Consider the following 25790-nt stretch of genomic DNA (forward strand, 5'->3'; position numbering starts at 1 on the left):
CAAGTTTGATTTGATTTTCTCAATTATCTACGTGGTAGATGTTGGTAGCTCACACACATCGAGGGTTATATTTTGATGAGTTCCCTTCACATCAACTTGAGAGATTTCTTAAATTTAATAAAGTTAATTAAAAGTTCTTTTTGAAGGAGAGCTCACATGTTTACATGGCAATGGGCATTAATACTAGTTTGGTACGTACATACGACACTTTAGTGTCCTTTTTTTTCGAATTTGGGTAATATGCTTTGGGATCTCAAACGAAATCTCATCTTTGAGGGCTATCTCAAACAAGGGTTCAAGTGTGAGGGCGTGCGCCTTGGCTATGGCTTTGCCCAATTTGTGCCACTTGCAGCAAGGGGCAAGGACAAGTAGGTCACGACGTATTGTGGGTTGGAGTGGCGGGGTTCACCTTGGTGGGGGGATTCACAACATGCTCCCATGCATCCCTAAATTTTTGCCCATAGGGAGACCCTCCCTTCTCTTCCCCGAGAAGCATCGGATGGCTTGTTTTGTTAGCAACTCTCCAGCATGTAGGGTGGGTTCTGGCAAACATTATCCTTCATGGTGGCACCGGACACCTTCTTCATACGTTGTGGGCTCCCTACACAGCTTGGTACGATGGTGCTGCCTTTCTTCTATCGACAACGAATACTGGTGATGGTGCATGGCTCCCCATAAAATCATATGGCTCATGTTTCCATTCGGATTACTTCCTACCGAGTGTGGGAGTCTTCTTGAGGTGATGGAGCTCATAGGCTCCCTCCTTATGCAGCTTTACTCTAGTATATGTTGATCTCTTTTGTGGGGTAGCTCCCTCATTAGGCTGCTGCTTTATGTGTTTGGATATAGCTTTGGTTGTGGTGAGGTGGCTCCCCTATTAGCAAAATGGCAAAGCTTGTGTGAGAAGTGGGCCTTGGTGAACATGTGGTCGATCTGGCCGTGTAATAGAAGACTTCAATATCCTCATACAGAGGCTACTGCTCCCATCAGGCCAATTGGATCCCCTCTTCAGTAGAAATGAAGGTAGACACATTAAAGAGCTTTTCATACCACCTACCGCTATCCATTAAACTTCGAAAGGCCCAAAGGTGAAGAAGGATGTCATGGAAAAAATGAGCAAGCTAAAGAGGAAGTAGAAAACGGTGAACGTTATAAAAAGTGAAGGGATGGCCTCCGAAGATGAGCACAAGTGGTGGATCAAAACAAAACAAGCTCTTGCAGAACAATAGTTGGAAGAGGTAAGGAAGATCAGATTACTATCAGGAGAGACTTACGTTCAACTTGAGGCTGCTAGTCAAGCACACTTCTTCATAGCCCTCAAAGTTAAAAGACATCGAGGGACCATCATCACACTCATGAACAATTAAGTAAAGGTGGTGCAAGACCCCAATGGCTAAGCTAATACTGAATTACTTAAGGCAAATTATAGGACAACCAGAAGCTCGATACAAAGAATTGGATGACATGAGAGCCGCACTTCTCAACATTGTTAATAGAGCTATAACACCCTTAGAAGCCAACCTCCTGGAGAACCCGGGGGATTCACTATGTAGTTTCATATGGTATCACATGAGTGTAAGGAAGAGGGGTTTTCAATAGGGTTCCATAAGCGGATATAATAGAGGCAAACCCCCTACTTATTTCTTGATGTCTATCGTAGGTAAAGAGGGGCGGGCGAAGGGGGGGGGGGGGGGGGGGGGGGGGGGGGGGATTGGAGGGGGAGAGATAAATCTATAAAACTTTATCAAAAACCTATAATAATTGTCAAATGTTGACCTAAAATTTCAAGAAACCCCATATCTGGGCTTGACATGCATGAACTAATGTGGATGCCATGCAGAGGATCTGTCCATAATTTTTGAACGACCCTTCTTCCTTGCTGTTAACCCTCACGGCTCACGGACACCCCATCACCTACAACGGACGTGTATTATGTATTTGGTAGAGTCAGGTACCGGGCTTGTCGGACCAATAGGAAAAGGGTAAGAGTGATCGCCGATGAGAGGCGCACTCTAATTGGGACATTCAAGGGATTAGTTGGCTAAGCATGGGCGCCCAAGTGTGAATGGGGTGAGCTCATATAAAAGCCAACTAAACCTAAAATTCACTCATTCTCTCATTTGTGCAATAGAAGAGTGCTCTTGCTCCATCTCCATCTCCATCTTCTTCTTCTTCACCTCCTTGTGTGTGTGTGTATGTGTGAGAGAGAGAGAGAGAGAGATAGAGTGTGTGTGTGTGTGCGATCGAGCATTACAAAGGCACGATGGCGACGAAGCGGTTGCGCGCGGCATGACTGCAGCTTCTTCTTCATCGCGACGAGGAATCCACCACGAAGGCGAACGTAGAGCGGTGAGTGACACACCCTTTGCTCTCTTGAGCTTGCTAGTTTAGGCTTGTTGTGTGCTTGGAGCCATTTGTGGCTCGCACACAGTGTATCGGCAAGTCCCTTGCTTCGACAGTGCGGCAAGGAGCGCACATTTTTGGCGCCGCTGCCGAGGAAATGCCCTACACTAAGCTCGGTTAAGCACTTTACGCTTTCTTGTGATGCAATTTCAATTGAAGGATTTGTGAAGAAGGAAGGTGTGTGGTTGTGTGGAGAAGATTTTTGTTACACTGTACTGTCTTTTTTGTTTTCTGTAAAGAAGGAGTTACAATTTTTTTGCAATGTATTGTTAGAATTAAGGTATTAGCTATGGAATGTTAGTGCTGTAAGGTTCAATGTTAGTTCTGTAAGGTTAGTTTTGTAGATCTGTTAGCTATTGTAGTACTGTGTAAACAGTGTTAGAGTGTGTGTGGCAGTATCTCTATTAGCTGTAAGTAGATAAGTTAGGTGTAGGTTAAGTGTGTGTGTGTGTGTGTGTGTGTGCGCGCGCGGCGACTTTTTTTTTTAAAAAAAAACTTAAAAAAAATTATTTTAAAAAGAAGGATCGGGTTGGGGATCATTCCCCAAGCTCAAGCCCAAACCCAGACCTCAGTCCTTAGTTTTAAAATATAGTTTATACACCTTTTTATATTTAAAAACTATTTTTAGGATTTTGAGGGCTTCACGTAGCCGAATAGGGAGCTGTAAAGCACGGCACATTCCTTTAGCCAAAACGCTCGTCTTGAGCTATTACACGCCATATTTTGTGGCTCGGTTACAAAAAATAACCAAGAATAACGAAAAACTTGGGTTATAAACACCTTATAAAAAAAAAACTAAGTGAGCGGCCTTCACGGGCACTCACCAACGCGTTTAGAGTGTGGAGGTCACATGTACCTATGCTCTGGACGAGTGTTAGAGCACGAGCATATTGGTAGTGCTTCCATTTACGCGGGCACCCATTATTCCTCCACCCTAGGTTCTGGACCTTCGGCCGGGACTCAAGGTAGCGCGAACCAAGATCCTCATATCGCGTCTAGTGATTCTTCCTCTGACTACGAAGTCATGGAGGGGTATCCTACACCAAACCCTAATATTTCAAGTCAAGACATGCATACCATGGGCCCACGGCCCGGGTCCAGCGTGTTTAGCCGCTTAAAAGAGACCCTTAGTAGAGCTACTCGCTCCGAACATGCGGTTAATGAAATAAATGAAGGGAGTGGGGAAGTAAATTCGTCATTCATGCCTAAAATAGACCCTATGCTTCTTGAGAGTGTGCATGTGAATGTTCCATCCACTGCACCTCCTGATCCTTTAGGACTATCTCCCTCTGAGGTTCTACTACCCGATGGTAGGAGTCTTGCCGAAGTGCAAGAGATCGAACGCTATATGCAAGCAACAAGGGAGAGGGAAATTGAGAACCTACGAAGGCTAGAACAAAGTCGAGCCCTGAAAGCAAAGGCTCCTATGACAACAATCATGCCAGCCGAGCAACCGAGTGCTCCCAAGGTAGCAGTCACGGAGGGGCAAGCTATGGGGAGCAATAATGCTTCCACTTCAAGGGAAACCTCCAGCACGCCAGGCCTAGATGGGAGTATGACCTACAAGCAGAAGCTTTAATTGATCGGTACACAGAACACACCTATCATGCGGGTTGGTTAGATATTCTACAATCCACATCGGGTGCTACTAGCATAGATGAGCAACAACAGAAAGTCTGTGATGTCCTCCATAGGATTGTCGAGTTAGAAAGACAGAACACAGGGATCAACATGCCTTCAACAGGCCTAATGAGATTCTTGGATACGGGAAAGGCCAACCAACCAACCCTATCACAAATGGAGACTCCCTCAGTGAGCCCCATTGATCCTCCATATGTTGTTTCGCCGGGAGCCTCAGTACAATCTGAGCCCACAAGTGGCAGCTTTACCTTCCCAGATCTAGCTCATCTTTCTCTTAATGACACTACGGATACCATGCATATCCCAGTGGTGAGCATTACAAGAAGTACACCATGGAGTTCCATTGTTAATATTGCGCCGATGCCTAGTAGCACAGTGCCCCCAACTATACCTACATGTATGTATCAATCATGTGCACCTGTCGTACCTCAGCCTCATGTAGCTCCTACACCTCCGATTATTCCAAGAGCTTACAATCCACAATGGAATTATCCAAGCTCTTATACAAGTGGAGCCATGCCATTTAATAATAACATGCCATATCAGGCACCCCCTATGCCTAGGGCCACGCCTGTAAACTTTGGACCATCGTCTGGTACACCACCATACGAAATATGGGACCCAAGAGCCGCGCGTATGCCAAGGCCAAGGCCAACTCCCATCTCACATGTGGTTCCAGGAGCACATACACCCATTATACCTGCTCAAATAGGAGATTTGGCAGCATTTGCTCAAACTATCGGTCGCTCTATTGCGGAAAACATGCGTAGTGCACCTGATAGAGAGTCTAGGAGCAAGGCAGTTCAAGTAGCTAAGCTCACACAGAAATTTAGTGGAGACGGAGATTCTAGAAAGCATATGGAAGTCTTTGAACATGTGTGCGATTCCTTGGGAGAGCACAATGAGCTACATAAGTGTAAGGCTTTGAGTTTGACCCTAAGCGGAAAGGCTGGAGATTGGTATAGAACCTTAAGAGTAGAAGAGAAAACGATCTACTCTACTCTTAGGAGACTGTTCTTAAAAGAATACATACGAGAGGGAGTACTTTGGGGTGTAGCCTCTCAACTCCAGAAAGCCCAACGAGAAGAAGGTGAATCCGTGAGAAACTTCATTAGTCGCCTAAAGAATTTGAATTCTCGATGCAATCCAAACGAGCGATTCAACAACAACCAATTGCTCGATAGATTCATTAGGGGACTACGACATGAAAGTATCTATAATGGCCTAGTCATTAGAGGTATCACTACTTGGGAAGCAGTCACCATGAATGCAATCCAATTGGAGGATAATTTAATGATTGCAGGAGAAAGAGTGTCTGCCGAGCCGAAGTCTAGTAGCTCGCAAGCATCAGGGCATGAGCCAATGAAGATAAAGCCAATCGTGAAAGAGCAAACGATATCTGAGATGACTTTGGCAGATCTCACCAAGGCCATCCAAGAAAGCCTTAGGGGTAATCGTGCTCCACAAAACACTCATATGTATCCAAGAAGGGAGCAACAATGGTGCTCAATTTGCTTGGGCCCACATACTACGAGTGAATGCCCTACTTTCAGAGTAAAGTTTAACAGGACTTGTAACGCGTGTGGTAGGTATGGCCATCAAGCGAAGGATTGCCTAATGCTTAAACGCATCATGGAAAATAGACCGCCTATAGCTTGGGCAGACTCACCTCGAGTTCCTACATTGATGCCTACCCCACCCATGGAGCAACAGTTGCCATTACAGCACATGGTCCCTAGAACCCAAAATGTGGTCCAAACCACACCGTTGCCCCCTCCAGTGCTAGGACCGCAACCCCCTCATCCAAGAGTTACACCTATGAACCAAATAGGTTGCGAGTCATCTAGTACTTATGTAGATTGCGAAGAGAACATAGACTCTAGTATCACCTATGGAGTCGACATGCTTGAGGAGTGTCCCATGTACTATATGGAAGACCATTGGGGACAAATCAAACCGGTATATCAAGCTACTGCACTAGCAGCAAGAGGCCAAAACATTAATAGTTTTGCCAGGAGACCACCTCTTCAGTGCTACGAATGTGGTGGACCACATCGAGTAGCTGAGTGCCCCATTAGAATGCAAAAGAATGCTGCACTAATGCAAACAAGTCAAGGGAGTGCATTGGCAATGCCAATACTCACTTGTAATCGTTGTGGCATAGATCATTTGATCGCACAGTGTCCTAACAATCCAAACGCACCGAAAATCACACCATTGAACTTAATAGAGATTGTTGACGGGACACCACCAACTATAAACATAGCACCAGTGAATGCACTCACACGGTCGATGCTCCAAAAGCAAAATTACATCCTCGAAGAGAGAGATGCTGCATCCATTGGCCGAGCGAGAAAGAAGAAAACACGAAGAAAGAAATCCCTTAATGCTTCTAGCTCAAAACCTAGTTCAAAGACTAACATAGGGACAGGAGAGGATCCCGTGTATATGAATGACCCTGAGGATGACTCAGATTCGATAGAGACCACGGAGACCAAAACTGTTACTACAAAGGAAAAAGCTAGTGAGGAGGATCACGAGAGGGAATTACGACGAACACCAAAAGAGTATTCAAAGTTAAACCACCCAGTTGCGAACCCCCAAGATAAGCCACGAGAGACAAAAAATGAGGATTGCAAGAGAAAGATTGGAACCTATCCAAACCCAACAGTGGAAATTGAACGAGTCCAACAACTGAGGGGTTTGGTGGAAGAAACTCAACGAACCTTAGAACCTGAACCCAAACATATCCAGATGTCGGACACAGTGTTTCCCACACAAGTTCAACCTCACAAGAACTACAAGCCGTTAGCTATACCCAGTATCATTCGGGAAGAGAGTGAGGGTAGGACATCTGAAAGTGGACACACACCTTTCCTACTAGAGAGAATGTTTGGTGAGGGAATGCCCGACCCCCTTGAGGAAGTGGAGATTCCATCTTCACCATTCTCTTGTCAGGGTCCTATGTCCCACAAGATGCCATTAAATGTTGCCAAATTGATGGATTTCATGTCTTCAGAAGTTAGAACCACCATCATGTCCAAACTATATAAAGACCCCGAGCTAGTCTCAGCTCTTCGAGCCTTCCTCAATGGAGAATTACAGGCCGGATCACCACAGTTTGCACATATGAACAAACCTGACTTGGTAATGAATGATGAGGAACATTTAGCACCACCATCTGACCTAGCGGGACATGAATCTGTAATTGAAGTACCCGTTAACAAGTTGGGGCAATACTTTGAAGGTGATGAATCTAATGCTACTCTACCAATCACTACTAAAGGATTAACTGTAAAGGGGGTCCTTGACGGTGGTGCGGGAGTCAGCATGGTGACAAAGAGTTGTTGGGAGTCTATGGGGCGACCTCACCTTGAAGCCACAAGCGTAGTGGAAAAATGGCTAATGGATCTATTGTTACGCCTATTGGAATGCTAAAGGATCTCAGGATCAAGGTCTTGGGACACAAGGTAAGGCAGACTTTCATTGTTATGGATTTTTCCAAGCATCCTATGTCATTTGAGATGATCTTAAGGCATCCATTCATGAGGGAAGCAAAAATGGTGCATGACTGGTCCAAAAACCACGTCTACTTACAGTTCCAAGACTCTGTCATTCGAGTTGATCTTCTAAGTGGTCGAACGCATCCTCTAGGAAATAAATTTATCATTGATAATCGATCACACACAACAATTCACTTAGCTCCATTACAGTATTGTTACACATGTAACGAAGACATGGATATTGGGGAGAACTCTCCTTATATGGATATCCTACCCGGAATGGCTGAGTCAGACAATGTCGATTGGGTGCACCTAGCGGCAACTATAGATACATGGGGAGCTAGAGGAACAACCTGGGTAACACCAGATGGGGAAGAGATACCACACATTGCACCAGTAAACATGTTAGGTGTAGCGCATGTAACATCCGATGATACGAAAGAGGCACACCTACCTGAGAGTGAAACTGATGATTCCTCAAAGGCTTCAGGCCAATATACATCGAAAACGGAATCTCAGGAAGAAATGGATTCAGAACCTGAAGAAACATCGAGTGAACAAAGTATAGAAACTGAACACTCAAGGCCTAGTACGACCATCTATGGCAATTCATATGAGAGTGAAGAAGATACAAGCGAAGACCTACCAGGTGAGTCGAGTTCAAACATTTACCAAAATCAAAACCTTAACAAGAAACAAAGGTCATATAAGAGACGACGATATCGAGCAAATGTGAGAGCTAGGATAAACAAGGAAAGATCTACTGCAGAATGGCTTAGCTATCTAGGGGCATGTGATGCTCATCGAAAGCTAGTAGACAATTGGGGTGAACATCTCCAGAGTGTCATGTGGTGCAGCCCGTGACCCATTGACCTCGCTCAATTGGAGGTTACAGAGCCGAAATTGAGTCGAACTATAAGAAGACGTCAAAACCGAGAGTTAGCTCAACAACAAAAGGAGGCACAACTAAAAGAAAGGTCTCTGTCAGGACAAGAGCCTGCTGACTTACATACGGCTCCTGAACATTTTAAATCTTATACCACGGGGGAGCGAAGGGTTGTGTATGCCAAAGCCCAACGAATACCTACCAATGGAAGCAGTGGAGTCTATGACGGTCCATTGGTAGTTAAAGAGATAGAATTAGCAGAACCAGGTGAGGAGTCTAAACCAGTCTTTATTGCTCAAGACCTTACCGAAACTGAAGAGGCTGTACTTAAGGAGCTCCTCAAGGAATACAAGGATATCTTTGCTTGGACATATCATGACATGAAGGGCGTTCCACCTTCTGTGGTGCAACATATAATTCCCATGATCAACACTGCTAAACCCGTCCAGCAACGACCCTATCCAATGAATCCTAAGTACGCCAAAATTGTACAAGAGGAGATTGAAAAACTTATCCAATGTGGATTCATATACCTTATTGAGCACTCAAAATGGGTTTCTCCAATAGTCATTGTGCCAAAAAAGAATGGGAAACTAAGAGTGTGCGTGGACCTCAAGAAAGTTAATGCAGCTACTAGGAGAGATCATTATCCCTTGCCATATTCAGAACATGTGCTTGAAAGAGTTGCGGGCAAGGAAGCTTATAGCTTTTTAGATGGGTACTCTGGTTACAATCAAATCACAATTGCACTAGAGGACCAAGCTAAAACTGCTTTTATCACAGAGTTTGGAGTGTTTGCATTTCGTGTTATGGCTTTTGGCTTAACAAATGCCCCTGCTACATTCCAACGATTAATAAACACTGCGTTTAAAGAATTTCTAAGGGAGTTTTGTGAAGCTTTCCTAGACGACCTTTGTGTTTATTCTTCTTGGGAGAAGCATTTGTTATATTTACGAAAAATATTTGAAAGGTCCAGATTTTATCGCATCTCATTGAACCCTTTCAAATGCCAATTTTGGGTTAAGCATGGAGTCATTCTAGGGCATATAGTGTCCAAGAACGGGATATCCACAGATGAGAGTAAGGTTAAAGCCATTGCTGATTTGCCACCACCTACGAACTATAAAGGAGTTCAAAGATTTATGGGCCATGTTGGTTATTATCGAAGGTTTATTTTAAACTTTGCCGAGATAGCGCGTCCATTGTACAAGCTTCTTATCGAGTTTCACTGGACGGAAGAATGTCATCAATATTATGAGTTATTAAATAAGGCCCTAACAAGTGCTCCAATCCCGCGAACACCTGATTGGAATGTACCTTTTCATGTGCATATTGATGCATCAAATTTTGTTATTGGGTGTGTTCTAACTCAACCAGGAGAACATAAATTGGACTACCCTATTAGCTTTGCAAGTCGCCAATTAAATGATGCCGAGATGAACTACACTACTACAAAGCGCGAAGGTCTAGCTATGATTTACGCAGTAAAGAAATTTCGCTATTACCTTCTTGCTACCAAGTTTGTGTTTTATGTTGATCATCAAGCATTGCTATATTTGGTAAACAAGCCGTGTTCCACAGGTCGAATTACACGATGGTTGTTAATTCTTCTTGAGTTTGACTTCACCGTTGTTGTGAGGCCTGGGAGGAAACATATCATGGCGGATCATTTATCTCGTATCCCTAATGGCGAAGCTCCTACGGGGGTTGATGATGAATTGCCTGATACTCCTTTGTTCATTGTTGAGACAATGCCTGAATGGAGTGAAAAGATTGTTAACTTCTTAGTTAATGGTTTTCCACCCAAAGAACTGCGAAAAGATATAGCTCGAAAATTAATCAAGGAATGCGAACCCTATTGCTTACTGGCTGGAACTCTCTATAAGAGAGGAAAAGATGATGTTCTTAGACGCTGTGCCCGCGAGGATGAGTATTTATATATTCTACAAGAGGCACACATGGGCGTAGCTGGTGGTCACTTTTCAGGAAAGTTGACTGCCCGAAAGATCTTACAGTCAAGCTATTGGTGGCCCACTCTGTTTAAGGATGCATCACTTTTTGCAAAGGGATGTGATGAATGCCAACGCTTCAACAAGCCACAAAGAAGGGATAGGATGTCTCTACATCCCATCAAGGTAACCCAACCATTTGAAAAGTGGGGCTTAGACTTTGTAGGACCGATTAGTCCGGCTGCACGTAACACGCAATCACGATATATCATTGTGGCTACCGACTATGTAACCAAATGGACTGAAGCAAAAGCAACACGAAAGGCGAATGCAAAAACAACAGCTAAGTTCCTATTTGAGAACATTATCACACGTTTTGGATGCCCCTTTGAACTTGTGAGTGACAATGGAACTCATTTTATAAATGAAGTAATAAAAGAACTCACATCAAACTTCATGATATCTCACCACAAGTCTACACCCTATTATCCCCAAGCAAATGGCCAAGCTGAGAGTACCAACAAAACTCTCATCTCCATTTTGACAAAGACAGTTGAGGCTCATTGCACTGATTGGGACCTAAAGCTTACATCAGCTTTATGGCCTTATCGTACTGCGTATAAAGTTGCTATTAATTGCACACCGTTTAAGATGGTGTATGGCCAAGAAGCAGTTATGCCATGGGAGTTTGTCATTCCTAGTCTTCGAGTAGCTTCTCAAGAAGGTTGGGATGGTAACCCCTTAGTGGAGCGATTATATATCCTGGAAAGGCTAGATGAAGAAAGGCAATTAGCTGTGCGAAATGCTCTAGTGGAGAAGGATAGGAGAAAGAAGTGGTTTGATAGCCATTTAAAGGATAAAGACATCAAGGTTGGTGATAAAGTTCTTATGTATGGGGTACGTAATGAAAAGAAGAAATTGAAATACGCTGGTAAGGGACCATATCGAGTGTGTGAAATTACCCCGCAAGGGACCATTCGTGTGGAGACTTTAGATGGAGTTGAAACCATTGGATTCCTTAATGGGAGTAAATTCAAAAGATATTATGATCCTCTAAGCCAGGAAGAGTTGCAAGCCATCCGTCAAAAGAAGGCTACCAAGGAACAAGCAGAGCTTAAAAAAATCCAAGCAAAAGTTGAGGCTCGAGAACGACAACGACGTCTTAGACGCCAACGAGAGGCTAATCTAGGAATCACGCAAGCATTTTTCGAGGACACAGATGAGGACTCATTAGAATCTGAGCCACCCCTACGATACCCAATTGAGCTAAGTAGCCTCTATGGGAAAGTACTATACAATGCCTTATTAGATACGGGAGCTAAACACAATTTGTTGTCCTATGGAGTTTGGTGTCAATTAGGGAAACCGACCCTATCCCCGAGTACGATGCAAGTCAAGGGCATTAATAAAAAGAAAACTGCTATTCTCGGAGTCCTTCAGACCCCTGTTGTCTATGACAATGGAAGCATAGTGCAGAGGTTTCTAGTCATGCCCGCGGGAGCTATGGAAGGCAACGTAAACCTAAGACGCACGTGGATGTTGGCAACCAAATGCACTATTGATTGGGATATTGGTAGTGTCACGACGCGACCACCGACTCTTACCCCTATCATTCAAGCAAAGTCACCTACGTTGCAAACTCTAGCAAAGTTGAAGGATAGCCAACATTCACAAGCCAAGGTGGTTAACTCGTCTGTGCCAGCTACCCATGAACCTAGCACTTCAACACTTGTAGTTGCAGCAAGCAGTAATATTGCAAGTACTCAACCTGCACGACCTAAGAGTACATATCAATGGGTCCCCAAGACCTTACTTCCAACTACCTCAACCCTCCCATCCATTCCAAGAAAAAATTTCCCCGGAAAACCAAGAGCGCGCCCTAGGAGAGTCAAGACCAAATCACGATGGATTCCAAAACAACTATTAGAAGCCCAAGGCTACTATGATGGAAATGAACAAATTTGGGTACCTAAACGTAAAATGTGTCCTTCCCTATCGACAACAAACCCATATGAGTCAAACAGTGTAACGCTAAAGCCAATGGCAGACCGTGGGAAGGGAAAGATCACAGAATGCTACACACCTAGTACAGAGCTAGTTTGGGCTCCAAGGCAAAACCAATTTATTCCACCTAGCTCAGGAAGGGGGGAGTTCCATGAAGCTTCTAGCTCCTCATGTAATACATCCATAGAGGTAAAAGCTTCTACACAGCCTCCATCTATAGTAGTGGACCTCCATGAAGCTACAAAAGAATCCACACCTCCCAGTGTTCAAAAATCACCTGATGAACCACTTCAAGTTCGATCCTGGGAGAGTACCTTACCACCCTTGCAACTTGACGAGGCACCTAGGGTAATAGAAAACTAATGGCAAAAATCCTCACCTATTACCAACTAGAACAATTGGTTTCAAAGGGTGACGACATCATTTCAAACGGTATGATCTACCCAAGGAAGGGGGAAGTGTTTGTGGACATCCATCATTCACTTGCTTCCCTCTCAACCTTTCTCCCTGACCGCTTAATCTCCAATCTTAGGGAATGTATATATAAAGCCTTATACTCACAAAAACAAGATAAAAAAGTAAAAGAGCAAGAGCCATAACACAAATCATAAAAACAAATTATGCACAAGAACACGACCCTTGTAATATTTGCACTCTAACCATCATCTATTTGCGTATACAGATATGGCTAGTACGCTAGAGTCATCCACTCCTGCCTTGGGTGAGAGGTACCCTCGTTACTTTTCATAAATATTTCACATGGTCTTTCCAGTGCTTGCATGTGAATGGGATTTGATAGGTACGCTAGCATGTGAGAGGAATTTTGAGGAGTTAGAATGGCTGATACGTCTCTTGACCACGTCTGATCCATACTTAGTAGAGAGCGTTTCTCCCATTGCACAAGCCTACCCTTTTGACCAAGATGACTATAGGCGTCTAGTGACCTTCTTAGTAAACATGGGCACCTATGATGAAGAAGAAAATTTACAGGACTACACGGATGGCACATATGGTCTCATGGATGATGACTTTGTTTATCTCGATGATGAGGATAGGGGTTTAGCCTTAGGGTTTCCCCCCAACCTCTACAATATCCTATTCCCTTGACTCTCTAGGGGAGTGCAAATAATTAGGTTAGGGTTCCTTATGTTTTTTGTTGTGTTCAATAAGTGTTGGTACCTTTTCCCACTAATGTGCTTCCTGGAGGTATTCCTTTTGTTTCCTCGTGTGTACAGGAGCGTGTTGCTATTGATAGGATTTGGACCTTCATGGAATCTTTATCTCGACTCACTCTTCAAATCAAGCGCGACCATCGACACAAACAGGTGTTTCTTGTCCATTAGCATTGCCCCTTATCTTTTTTGCATCTATGATTGTCTGCTTTAATTGTGATTGGTAGGATAATATCCAGCACATTTGCTTAGTAACAAACATTTAATTCAATGTAATTTTTTGTCATAATCACTTGTCTAGGTTTAAAAATCAAGCAGTCCAACTAAGCTAGTTTGACCAAGTTAGGTGTTAGAGATCTTCTCTTAATACCATGGGGAATGCCTTCCTAATAATCAATGGTTACTTAGGTTCTTAATCCGATTTAGGCAGCATTGTGTGAAATGTACTAGGGCTTTCTAGTGGGCTTGACCCTATTGACCTTTAGCTTAATATGTGTTATATGACCCCCCAAAGTTACAAAATTAAAATGCTGAAAATGAACAAACAAAAAATCAAAGTGCCACACTGTAAAATCTTAAGCTGGAAGAGAAATCTCAGCTTGATTTGGTACTTCACTCACATGTATTGCCTATGGTACTAGAGCCCTAGAGGTTCCCAGTGTGGGCGCTTTTCCTTGAAAAGCAAAAAACCCAAGGCATACAAAATAAGCACACACATCAAATTGAATCACTGTGAAAACACTTTGGGGGGTCAAAGAAAAAGTAATCAGTCAGGCGATGATTTCATGAGAAATTCCTTATATGGTAGCTTAACTACAAGGTCTTCTAGATATAGCCTCTAGTCAGCCCTCGAACATGAATACTTGGCTCTCGCGATTAAACAACTTAATTGACCACAGAAAATTAAGAAGCTTACCCATGGTATTAATATTCGATCTCTAGTGCCTTTCGACCGTCAAATTAGCGACCCAGACTTGTTTAATTTTTTACCTTTACATCTGTTTATGCATTTGATTACATTGCAATTTAATGTTCATTGCTGACAAATTGTTTGAAATTCTTTTACCAATCAATTTGTCTACCTAAAACTGCATATGCTTTTTAATCACTTATGAGAATGCAATTATTGTGTCAATGTTGTTTGATTTTGCAGTGACTGAAGAAGGCTAAGGACATTCATCTCAAATGCTCTTCCACCTCGACGAACGAGCTTCAACTCAATAGCTTCCGAGGACGGAATCTACATCAGGAAGGGGGGCATGTTAACCCTCACAGCTCACAGACACCCCATCACCTACGACGGACGTGTATTATGTATTTGGTAGAGTCAGGTACCGGGCTTGTCGGACCAATAGGAAAAGGGTAAGAGTGATCGCCGATGAGAGGCGCACTCTAACTGGGACATTCAAGGGATTAGTTGGCTAAGCATGGGCGCCCAAGTGTGAATGGGGTGAGCTCATATAAAAGCCAACTAAACCTATAATTCTCTCTTTTTTGCAATAGAAGAGTGCTCTTGCTCCATCTCCATCTCCATCTTCTTCTTCTTCACCTCCTTGTGTGTGTGTGTGTATGTGTGTGAGAGAGAGAGAGAGAGAGAGAGATAGAGTGTGTGTGTGCGATCGAGCATTACGAAGGCACGATGGCGGCGAAGCGGTTGCGCGCGGCATGACTGCAGCTTCTTCTTCATCGCGGCGAGGAATCCACCACGAAGGTGAGTGTAGAGCAGTGAGTGACACACCCTTTGATCTCTTGAGCTTGCTAGTTTAGGCTTGTTGTGTGCTTGGAGCCATTTGTGGCTCGCACACGGTGTATCGGCAAGTCCCTTGCTTCGACAGTGCGGCAAGGAGCGCACACTTGCCCTCCCAAAGAGCACCGTCCATGTGGTTGGAGTCACAAACCCCTTTACTATAGTCCAATGTATCAACCAATAGGGTCGGACACCGAGCTAATTAGTGGGTCAAGGTCTAATGTTCAGCAGAAGTGTGTCTCAACTTACACTCATGCTGCTTTGAAAATTGAAAATGCCAGTTGAGAGGAAAAGGAAATTAAAATTTCGATCTATATTTTAAGAAAAATAATGTAACAATGTGAAAACTTACATTGACTTGCATATAATTTGAAAATGCATTGTCTACTTCATCACTAGCAAGTCTAGGCTAGCAACAAAGAAGTGTCTTATAATGTATGCATAGTATTTTGATTGTACAACACTTATGAAGGGTGCCAAAATTAGAGCAACGTGCTAACCACAAGAGAGAGTGATCACACTGTGTACAACAAGACTCAAGGCCACGAATGGTAAAAAAAGTGAAAAGTCATAATGCGTTAGTAGTCTCCTTAAAAGATTAGAATTGCTTTAGCTACATGGGAAAACTATATCGAATTTTTTCTTGTTAAATTTAATGGTAGCATGTAGGAAATGTCATCACCTCAAAGATGATAAAAAAGTTGACAAAAAAACTTCAAAAGTATAATAGCATCACAAGTATAGAACACAAAAGGACGAGCCATTCAGCTACACCATTGACATAGTTTGGACATTGTGGACAAAGCATAAAAAGGACAGTGGGCATTCTCTAGTCATTTTATATGCATTTTTTTAATAGGTATATTTTATAAGGCTAGTTTGTGTGGGTACGTGATCTAGCTCTCTACTCGAGGTGTGCACTTAGATGTCCTTTTGTGGCTTGCTTGGGCAATCACCCTGCTATTGAAACCACATACTATTCCTCATGCTACTCAAAAGCATTCTTCATCAGTTGACCACATTAAAAGAGCCCAACATTTGGCTTGCCAAAAACATTTAAAATAACTTAAGACAATAAGGGCACACTTAAAACTCTTTTAGTTTGTAGGCCAATTTTTGAAGTACTTGCTGAGATTCACACTTAAACTTGTTAAATTTTTTCGGTTATCTTCATGGAAAGCTCAAAAAATGAAGGGTGAGTTCTATGTTTACTCTATCATTTTGACAAGCATTTGCATACGAATTGGTCCCTAAAATATTTTGCGAAGCTTGAAAGTTGGTGTTAACCCTCACACACATTCCTATTACCTAAGACGAATGCCGTATTATTTATTTGGTAGAGTCAGGTACCGGGCTTGTCGGTCCAATAGGAAAAGGGTAAGAGCTAGTGATCGCCGATGAGAGGCGCACTCTAACTGGAACATTCAAGGGATTAGTTGGCTAAGCATGGGCGCCCAAGTGTGAATGGGGCGAGCTCATATAAAAGTCAACTAAACCTAAAATTCACTCATTCTCTCATTTGTGCAATTGAAGAGTGCTCTTGCTCCATATCCATCTTCTTCTTCTTCATCTCGAGCATTGTGGCAGCACGACGGCGGCGAGGCGGTTGAGTGCAGTGTAGCGACGTCTCCCTCTTCTTCGCGGCGAGGAATCCTCCACGACAACAAGCATAGAGCAGTGAGTGACACGCCATCGCCATCTTTGAGCTTACTAGTTTAGGCTAGTTGCGTGCTTGGAGCCATTTGTGTCTTGCACACAGTGTATCGGCAAGTTCCTTGCATTGACATGTGCGACAGACGCGCACATTTTTGGCGTCGTTGCCGGGGAATGCCATACACTAAGTTTGAATGGCACTTTGTGCTTCTTTTGTGGTGCAATTTCAATTGTAGGAAAGGTAGGGAAGGAAGGTGTGTGTTGAGAAGAAGGATTTTGTTTTTGCTACTGTGTATTTCTTTGTTAATGAAGTTTTGAAAGGTACTGTGTTTTCTCTGTGATAAGGTGTTAGTATTAAGGTTGTTAGTTCTGTGTAATGTAAAGTACAGTAAGTAGGAGGTAGATCTGTTAGAACTAATGAAGTGTGTTAGTGTGTAACAGTAGGTGTATTAGTTGTAAGTAGGTAGGTAGAGTCTGTGTGTGCTCGCGTGCAGGCTGCGACGACCTTATCTCCAAAAAAAATAAAAATAATAAAAATAAAAAATTAAAGGTAGGATCGGGATCGGGAATATCTCCCAGACCCAAGCCCAATCTCACGCTCAGGCTCAGGCCTCAGTCGCCCTTTAAAATTACGTATTTTATCTTCACACATAGCTAAAAATTGACTTTCTTGAAAACCAACGGAGCTTCAGGTGATCGAACGTTGTGCTGTAAAGCACACCACGACCCTCTGAGTGATACACTCATTTTGAGCTATCACACACTTTAATCAAAAAATCTATCATTAAAAAACGAGTGAAAACAGACGCCTAAAAAAGTACGCGGTTAACCTTCGAGGTTATTCGCCAACGCTTGTAGGGTGCCAAAGGCACATGCATCTGCGCTCTGGTCGTGTACTAGAGACGAAGCAACTAGAGAGACTTATACGAGTTCTTAATATCCACCTACGTTAGGTTCCGGCCCTCAGCGAGGACCCAAGGTAGTACAAACCAAGACCCGAACATAGCGGCTAGTGACTCTTCCTCTGACTACGACGTCACGCAGGGTTTCCCAGTGCCTAATCCTTGTAGCTTAAGCCAAGACATGCATGCCATGGGCCCACGGTCTGGGCCGAGCGTGCTTAGCCGCTTGAAGGAAACCTTTAGTAGAGCCACTCGCTCTGAACATGGAGCTAATGATGTAAAAGAGGGGGGTGGGGAAGTAAATTCTCCATTCATGATCAACGTAGACCCTATGCCCTTAGAGAATGTGCACGTTAATCCTTCATTCACTGCACCTCTTGACTCTTCAGAGATATTCCCCCTGAGGTCATATACCCGATGGTAGAAGCCTTGCGGAAGTGCAAGAGGTTGAGCGATACATCATTGCAGTAAGGGAAAAGGAAATCGAGAGGTTACGCAAGGCGGAGCAACGAAGAGAGTTAAAAGCAAAAGCCCCTATGTCAATATCCTTGCTAAGAGAGCAATCAAGTGCTCCTGACTTAGCAACCACTAAGGGCCAACCCCTAGAAAGCAACATTGCATCTAGCTCAAAGGACACCCCTAGCACCTCAATCCTAGATGGAGCGTTCTTAAATGAGAACTGGGAGTATGAACTACAAACGGAAACTCTAACCGACCTATACAGGTCACACCTATCACGTGGGTTGGTTAGATGTCCTACAATCCACAATGGGTGCTACTAGTGTGGAGGATCAACAACAAAGAGTTTGTGAGGTCATCCATAGGGTCATTGAGTTAGAGAGATAGAACAAGGGGATCAACATGCCTTCAGCGGGTCTCATGAGATTCTTGGATACAGGAAAGGCTAAACAACCAACCTTATTGCAACTGGAGACTCCCTCGGTAAGTCCGATAGATCCTCCATATGTTGTTTCGCCAGGGGTCTCAGTGCAATCTGAGCCCACAAGTGATAGCTTTACCTTTCCAAGTCTAGCTCATATTTCCCTTGATGACACCATGGCTACCATGCCTATCCCAATGATGGGCATGCCGAGAAACACGCCATGGACCTCATTTGTTAGTAAAGCACCACTACATGGTAGTTCAATGCCTGCAACAGTACCTACAAGTGTGTACCAATCGTATACACCCATGGGTCCTCATACTCATATAGTCCCTACCCCTCCCATTGTTTCAACTACCTATGCTCCACAACCACACCACCCAAGCTCTTATTTCCATGGGACTATACTGGCTAGCATTAGCATGTCACATCCGACGTCTGCTATGCCTAAGGCCACACTTATGAACTTTGGGCCACCACATGGCACAACATTGTACCCAATGTGGAACCCAAGGGCTTCCTATGCGCCAACCCAATGACAATACCTACTCCACATGTAGTCTCTAGAGTGCCTTCCCCCACTGTGCCTGCTCACTTAGGTGACTTGGCAACATTTGCTCAAGCTATTGGTCGATCTATTGCTGAGAATATGTGTAACATGCCTGATAGAGAGCCTAGAAGTAAGGCAATACAAATAGCCAAACTCACACAAAAATTTAGTGGAGATGGGGATGTGAGAAATCATATCGAAGTGTTTGAACAAATATGCGATTCTCTAGGAGAACACAATGACCTGCATAACAGTAATGCTTTAAGCCTAACCTTAAGTGGGAAGGCAGGGGATTGGTATAGAACCCTAAGGGTGGAAGAAAAATTGATTTACCCTACTCTTAGGAGACTGTTCTTGAAAGAATACATACGAGAGGGAGTGCTTTGGGGTGTAGCCTCTCAGCTCTAGAAAGCCCAACCAGAGGAAGGAGAGTCGGTGAGAGAATTTATTACTCGCTTGAAGCATTTGAATTCTCCTTGTAATCCAAATGAGTGCTTCAATAATAATCAATTGCTTGATATATTCATTAGGGGATTACGACATGAGGATATCTACAATGGCCTAGTCATTAGAGGTATCACCACTTGGGAAGTAGTCACCACCAATGGGATCCAATTGGAGGATAATTTAATGATTCTAGGAGAAAGAGTGTCTGTTGAGCCTAAACCTATTAGCTCGCAAGCATCGGGGCATCAGCCAATGACCCTAAAGCCTATTGCTAAGGAGCCAAAGATATCTGAGATGACTTTAGCAGATCTCACCAAGGCTATTCAAGAGAGTCTTAGAGACAATCGTGCTCCGCAAAACAATCATATGTATCCAAGAAGGGAGCAACAATGGTGCTTGGTATACTATGGACCACATAGTACCAGTGAATACCCTACTTTTAGAGTAAAATTCAATGGGAACTGCAATGCATGTGGGAGGTATGGTCATCAAGCTAAGGATTGCATAGTATTTAAGCGCGATGGCCAATAGACCAACCTTAGCATGGACAGACACACCTCGAGTGCCTGCATTGATGCCGGCCCCACCTCTTGAACAAACGTCACAACACATGGTCCCTAGGGCCCAAAATGTTGTTCAAACAACACCCTTACCACCTCCAGTGCTAGGAACGCAACCACCACATCCGAGAATCACTTCTGTGAATCAAGTGGGTTGTGAGTCATGTATTGCTTGTTTGGACGGCTGTGAGGAAGATATGGACCCTAATATTGCCTATGGGATGGATGTGCTTGAAGGAAGTCCACAATACTACATGAAGGACTATTGGGGACAAGTCAAACCTATATATCAAGTAGCTGCTCTTGCGGCAAGATGCCAAAATATCAATTACACTGCTAAGAGACCACCTCTTCAATGCTATGAGTATGGAGGTCCACATCGTGTAGCCGAGTGTCCTATTAGGCTATATAAGAACGCCACACTAATGCAAACCAATCAAGCGAGCACATCTACAATGCCGATACTCATGTGTAATCGATGTGGTATAGATCATTTGATTGCCCAATGTCCAAATAATCCAAATGCACCGAAGATCATGCCATTAAACTTGATTGAAGTTACCGAGGAGCCATCACAAAGTACACATGTGGTACCAGTAAACGTACTCACACGATCGATGCTCCAAAAACAAAATTACATTCTTGAGGAAAGAGACACGGCATCAATTGCCCAATCACAGAAAAAGAAGAAAACACAAAGGAAGAGATCGCAAAAATTAGCGAAGTCAGACCCCAGTTCAAAGGCCAACATAGGGACTGGTGACGACCCTGTATATATGAACGACGCTGAAGAGGATTCTGATTCAGGTGAAACCATGGAGACCAAAACAACCACTAAGATAGAAACCAACAAGGAAGATATTCATGAGCCACAATGACAGGGTTCCAAGAAGAAGATAGGAACTTATCCAAACCCTACAGAGGAGATTGAGCGAGCCAAGCAATTAAGGATTTTGGTAGAAGATACCCAAAGGGATCTAGAACCAGCACCTAGGCAAATCTAGATTACAGATGCTGTGTTCCCTAAGCAACAACAACCTCACCAAGTCCATAGACCCTTAGCCATACCTAGTGACATCCAAGAAGTAAAGTCATGGGAAAGTGGGCATACTCACTTCTTGATGGAAAGAATGTTTACAGAGGGACTACCTGATCCTATCAAAGAAATGGAGATCCCATCTTCCCCACGTCAAGGGACAGAAGTCCAAAAGGTGCCGTTAAACATTGCCAAATTGATGGATTTCATGTCTTCAGAAGTTAGAACCACCATCATGTCCAAACTATATAAAGACCCTGAGCTAGTCTCAGCTCTTCGAGCCTTCCTCAATGGAGAACTAAAGTTTGGGCTACCACAATTTGCGCAGATGGATGGAGCTAGGGAGATGCCAATAGAGGAGGAACACTTAGATCCACAACCCAACCTAGATGAGAACCTTGTTATAGAAATACCTGTTAACAAGTCGGGACAATACTTTGAGGGTGATGAATCCAATGCGACCATACCAATCACTACTAAGGGATTAACTGTGAAGGGAATCCTTGATGGTGGCGCTGGGGTTAGCATTGTGACTAAAAATTGCTGGGAAACTATGGGGAGACCTCATCTTGTGACCACAACCATAGTAGTGAAGATGGCCAATTGGTCTATTGTTAAACCTATTGGGATGCTAGAAGATCTCAAGATCAAGGTCTTTGGACATAAAATAAGGATTACCTTCATCGTTATGGATTTCTCCAAACACACTATGGCATCGGAGATGATCTTAGGACGTCCTTTCATGGGGGAAGAAAAAATGGTGCATGACTGGTCTAAAAACCATGTCTACTTGCAGTTCCAATATTCTATCATTCGAGTGGATCTTATAACTGGTCAAGCACGTCCTCTAGGAAACAAGTTTATAATTGATCATAGATTTGACACCACAGTTCACTCGGCCCCATTGCAATATTGTTACACGTGTAAAGCGGACACTGATGTTGGGGAATATTCTCTTTATATGGATGTTCTACATGGGATGACTGAGTCGGACAATGTGGATGGGGTCCACTTAGCAGCAACCATAGACACTTTGGGAAACAGGGGGACAATCTGGGTAACACCTGAGGCGATGAAATGCCACCACTCGTACCTTTAAATATGCTAGAAGCAATGTATATAGCTTCTGACAAGACTCATCCTCATATCACAAAGAAAACATACAAGTGGGTCCCTAAATCTTCTTTAGCGACCATGGTTGATGCTAAAAAACAGAAGCCTTGTAAGAAACATCCCACTCGCCCCAAGAAATGTAAGGAAACATGGCGTTGGATTCCTAAACGACTATTGGAAGCCCAAGGATACTATCAAGGAAATGATCAAATATGGGTACCAAAACGTAGATTGTGTTCTTACCTGTCACCTGACCTATGTGAGTCAAACCTGTGGAAGCCGATGAAAGATCACGGGAAAGGAAAAATCACAGAACGCTATACACCGGATCCGGAGCTAGTATGGGTTCCCAAGCGAGAAAGGCTTGTTTTGCTCAACTCAACCATAGAAAAAACGAATAAAGCTTCTAGCTCCTCATGTAATGCATCCATAGATGTAAAAGCTTCTACACAGCCTCCACCTACAATAGTGGACCTCCATGAAGCTACAAAGGAATCCACACCTCCCAGTGTTCAAGCATCACCTGATGAATCACTTCAAGTTCGATCCTGGGAGAGGACCTTACCACCCTTGCAACTCGACGAGGCACCTAAGGTAATAGAAAACTATTGGCAAAAATCCTCACCTATTACCAACTGGAACAATTGGTTTCAAAGGGTGACGAGCACATTTCAAACAGTATGACCTACCCAAGGAAGGGGGGAAGTCTTCATTCACGCCAGCCTATTGAATTAATTCCCTCTCAACCTTCTTTCCCTGACATCTCAATCACCAATCTTAGGGAATGTATATGTAAAGCCTTATACTCACAACAAAGAAAAAAAGTAAAGAGCAAGAGCAATTAGCAAACGAGTATGCACAATAAAGGTCAAAACATTGACCCAGACCTACACATTCACATCTGGTACATTGAAACAGAAACCTATGTCATAAAACACCTTTGATCCTCATCACTCGCGTGATGGAGGGTAGATAGGATTAGTACGATATGAGTGTTTCTGTTTTAGAGTTTAGTGATTAGCAAAGTTCTTTCTTCCCACTGATGTGCCTCCTAGAGGTATTCTTTGTGTTTACTAGTGTGTACAAGAACGTGTTGCGGTTGTTAGGATTTGGACCTTCATGGAATCTTTCTCTCGTTCACACTTCAAATCAAGCGCGACCATCAACACAAATAGGTGTTTCTTGTCCATTAGCATTGCCCCTTATCTTTTTGCATCCATGTTTGTCTGCTTTAATTGTGACTGGTAGCATAATATCCAACACATTTTCTTAGTATCAAACATTAAATTCAATGTAAATTTTTGTCATAGTCACTTGTCTGTAGAGTGCGCAGGTGATGGAGAAGGTAGAAAAGAAGACTACGCATACACACCAACACACATCGAGACACACACACACAATCGTTACCCTGCAGCAGCCATTCAACGTGCTGCTCTTGTCTTCTTCATCTCTTTGAACTATTATCCAAAGTATATTTACAACATAGTATAGTCAGTGTCCAACCGCCCATAGCACAATGGATATATTCTTTAACATCATATTCTTTAACACTCCCCCTCAAGCTCAGAGTGAGCTTGCATATGATGGATTCCCAATGCTTCACGAAGGTAGCAAAACTTCTCCTTTCCAAGAGCTTTTGTGAATATATCCGCAACTTGATCATTTGTCTTCACATACACCAAATCAATCTCATTTGCCAAAACTTTTTCTCTAATGAAGTGATAATGTACCTCAATGTGTTTAGTGCGAGCATGGTAGACTGGATTCTTTGCCAACATGATGCTGCTAATATTGTCACAATATATAATGACACTGTCAAGATAGTCAAGACCAAATTCTACCATAAGCACTCTCAACCATGACTCTTCACATGCTGCCAAAGCTGCTCCACGATATTCAGCTTTTGTACTTGATAATGCTACAGTTGATTGCTTCTTGCTACTCCAACTTATCATACCATTGCCAATGGAAAATGCATAACCACTTGTAGATCTTCTATCCATAAAATCTCCTGCCCAATCTGCATCTGTGTAACCATAAAGACAAAGCTTCCCATTCTTTTCATAAAACATTCCATAACTGACAGTGGCTTTCACATATCTCATAATCCATCTCACTGCATCAAGATGACTTTTACATGGATTTTGCATGAATTGACTCACAACACCCACTGCATAACTCAAATCTGGCCTTGTTATTGTCAAGTAAATAAGGCTTCCAACCATCTTGCGATACATAGTGACATCCTCAATGTAATGTTCATCATCAAACAACTTCAGATTTTGATCAAGAGGTGTATCAACCGGTTTGCACGCTGTCATTCCATGCTTCTCAAGCATATCCAACGCATATTGTCTTTGTATCATCCAAATTCCTGATAAAGTATTGACAATTTCGATTCCCAAGAAATATCTCAACTCACCAAGGTCCTTCATGTTGAATTCTCTCAACAAACTCTTCTTGACATGCAAAATTTGCTCAGCATGACTTCCAGTGAGAATCAAGTCATCAACATAGATAACAATAACGATGATCTCTCCATCAACATGCTTCAAAAATAATGAGTGATCAGCAGTAGATTGTTTAAATCCAATCTTCTTCAAGAATCTGGTTATCTTTTCACACCAAGCTCTAGATACTTGCTTCAAACCATACAATGCTTTCTTCAACTTACACACATAATATGGAAACTCTGGATGTTGATAACCCTCTGGCTGTATCATATAAACTTCTTCTTCCAAGTCACCATTCAAGAATGCATTATCCACATCCATTTGCCGTAACTTCCAACCGAACATACTTGCCATTGCTATCACCAATCTGATTGTTGTCATCTTTGCAACTGGACTAAATGTCTCATCATAATCAAGACCTTTTGTTTGTGCATAACCTTTAGCAACAAGCCTCGCTTTGTATCTTTCCACACTACCATCTGACTTGCACTTGACTTTGTATACCCATTTTGAACCAATTGCTTTCTTTCCACTTGGCAAGCGAACCAAATCCCAAGTGTCATTCTTCACAAGAGCATCCATGTCATCATCCATAGCTGACTCCCATTCTGATTTTCCAATTGCCTCTTGAAAACTTGTAGGCTCTTTATGTTGCACACGTGAAACCATGTATGCATAATGTGTACGCATGTAACCGCACCCTCTCTGATCTTCTCAACTGTGGTGCACTCTTCTCTTCAACTCTTGCATATGGGGGTACATATTTCTCAATATGCTTACTTCCAGGTGTCCTCAAATGTGGTAAACCATGCTCTTCATCGAGGCTTTCATCTCCAAAACTCTCTTCAACCACTTTCTTCTTGCCTTTCTCGTCTTGCTTCTTATCTC

The sequence above is a fragment of the Adiantum capillus-veneris genome, chromosome 10, assembly GCF_014529385.1.
Source record: "Adiantum capillus-veneris isolate H3 chromosome 10, ASM1452938v2, whole genome shotgun sequence".
Lineage (NCBI taxonomy): Eukaryota > Viridiplantae > Streptophyta > Polypodiopsida > Polypodiales > Pteridaceae > Adiantum > Adiantum capillus-veneris.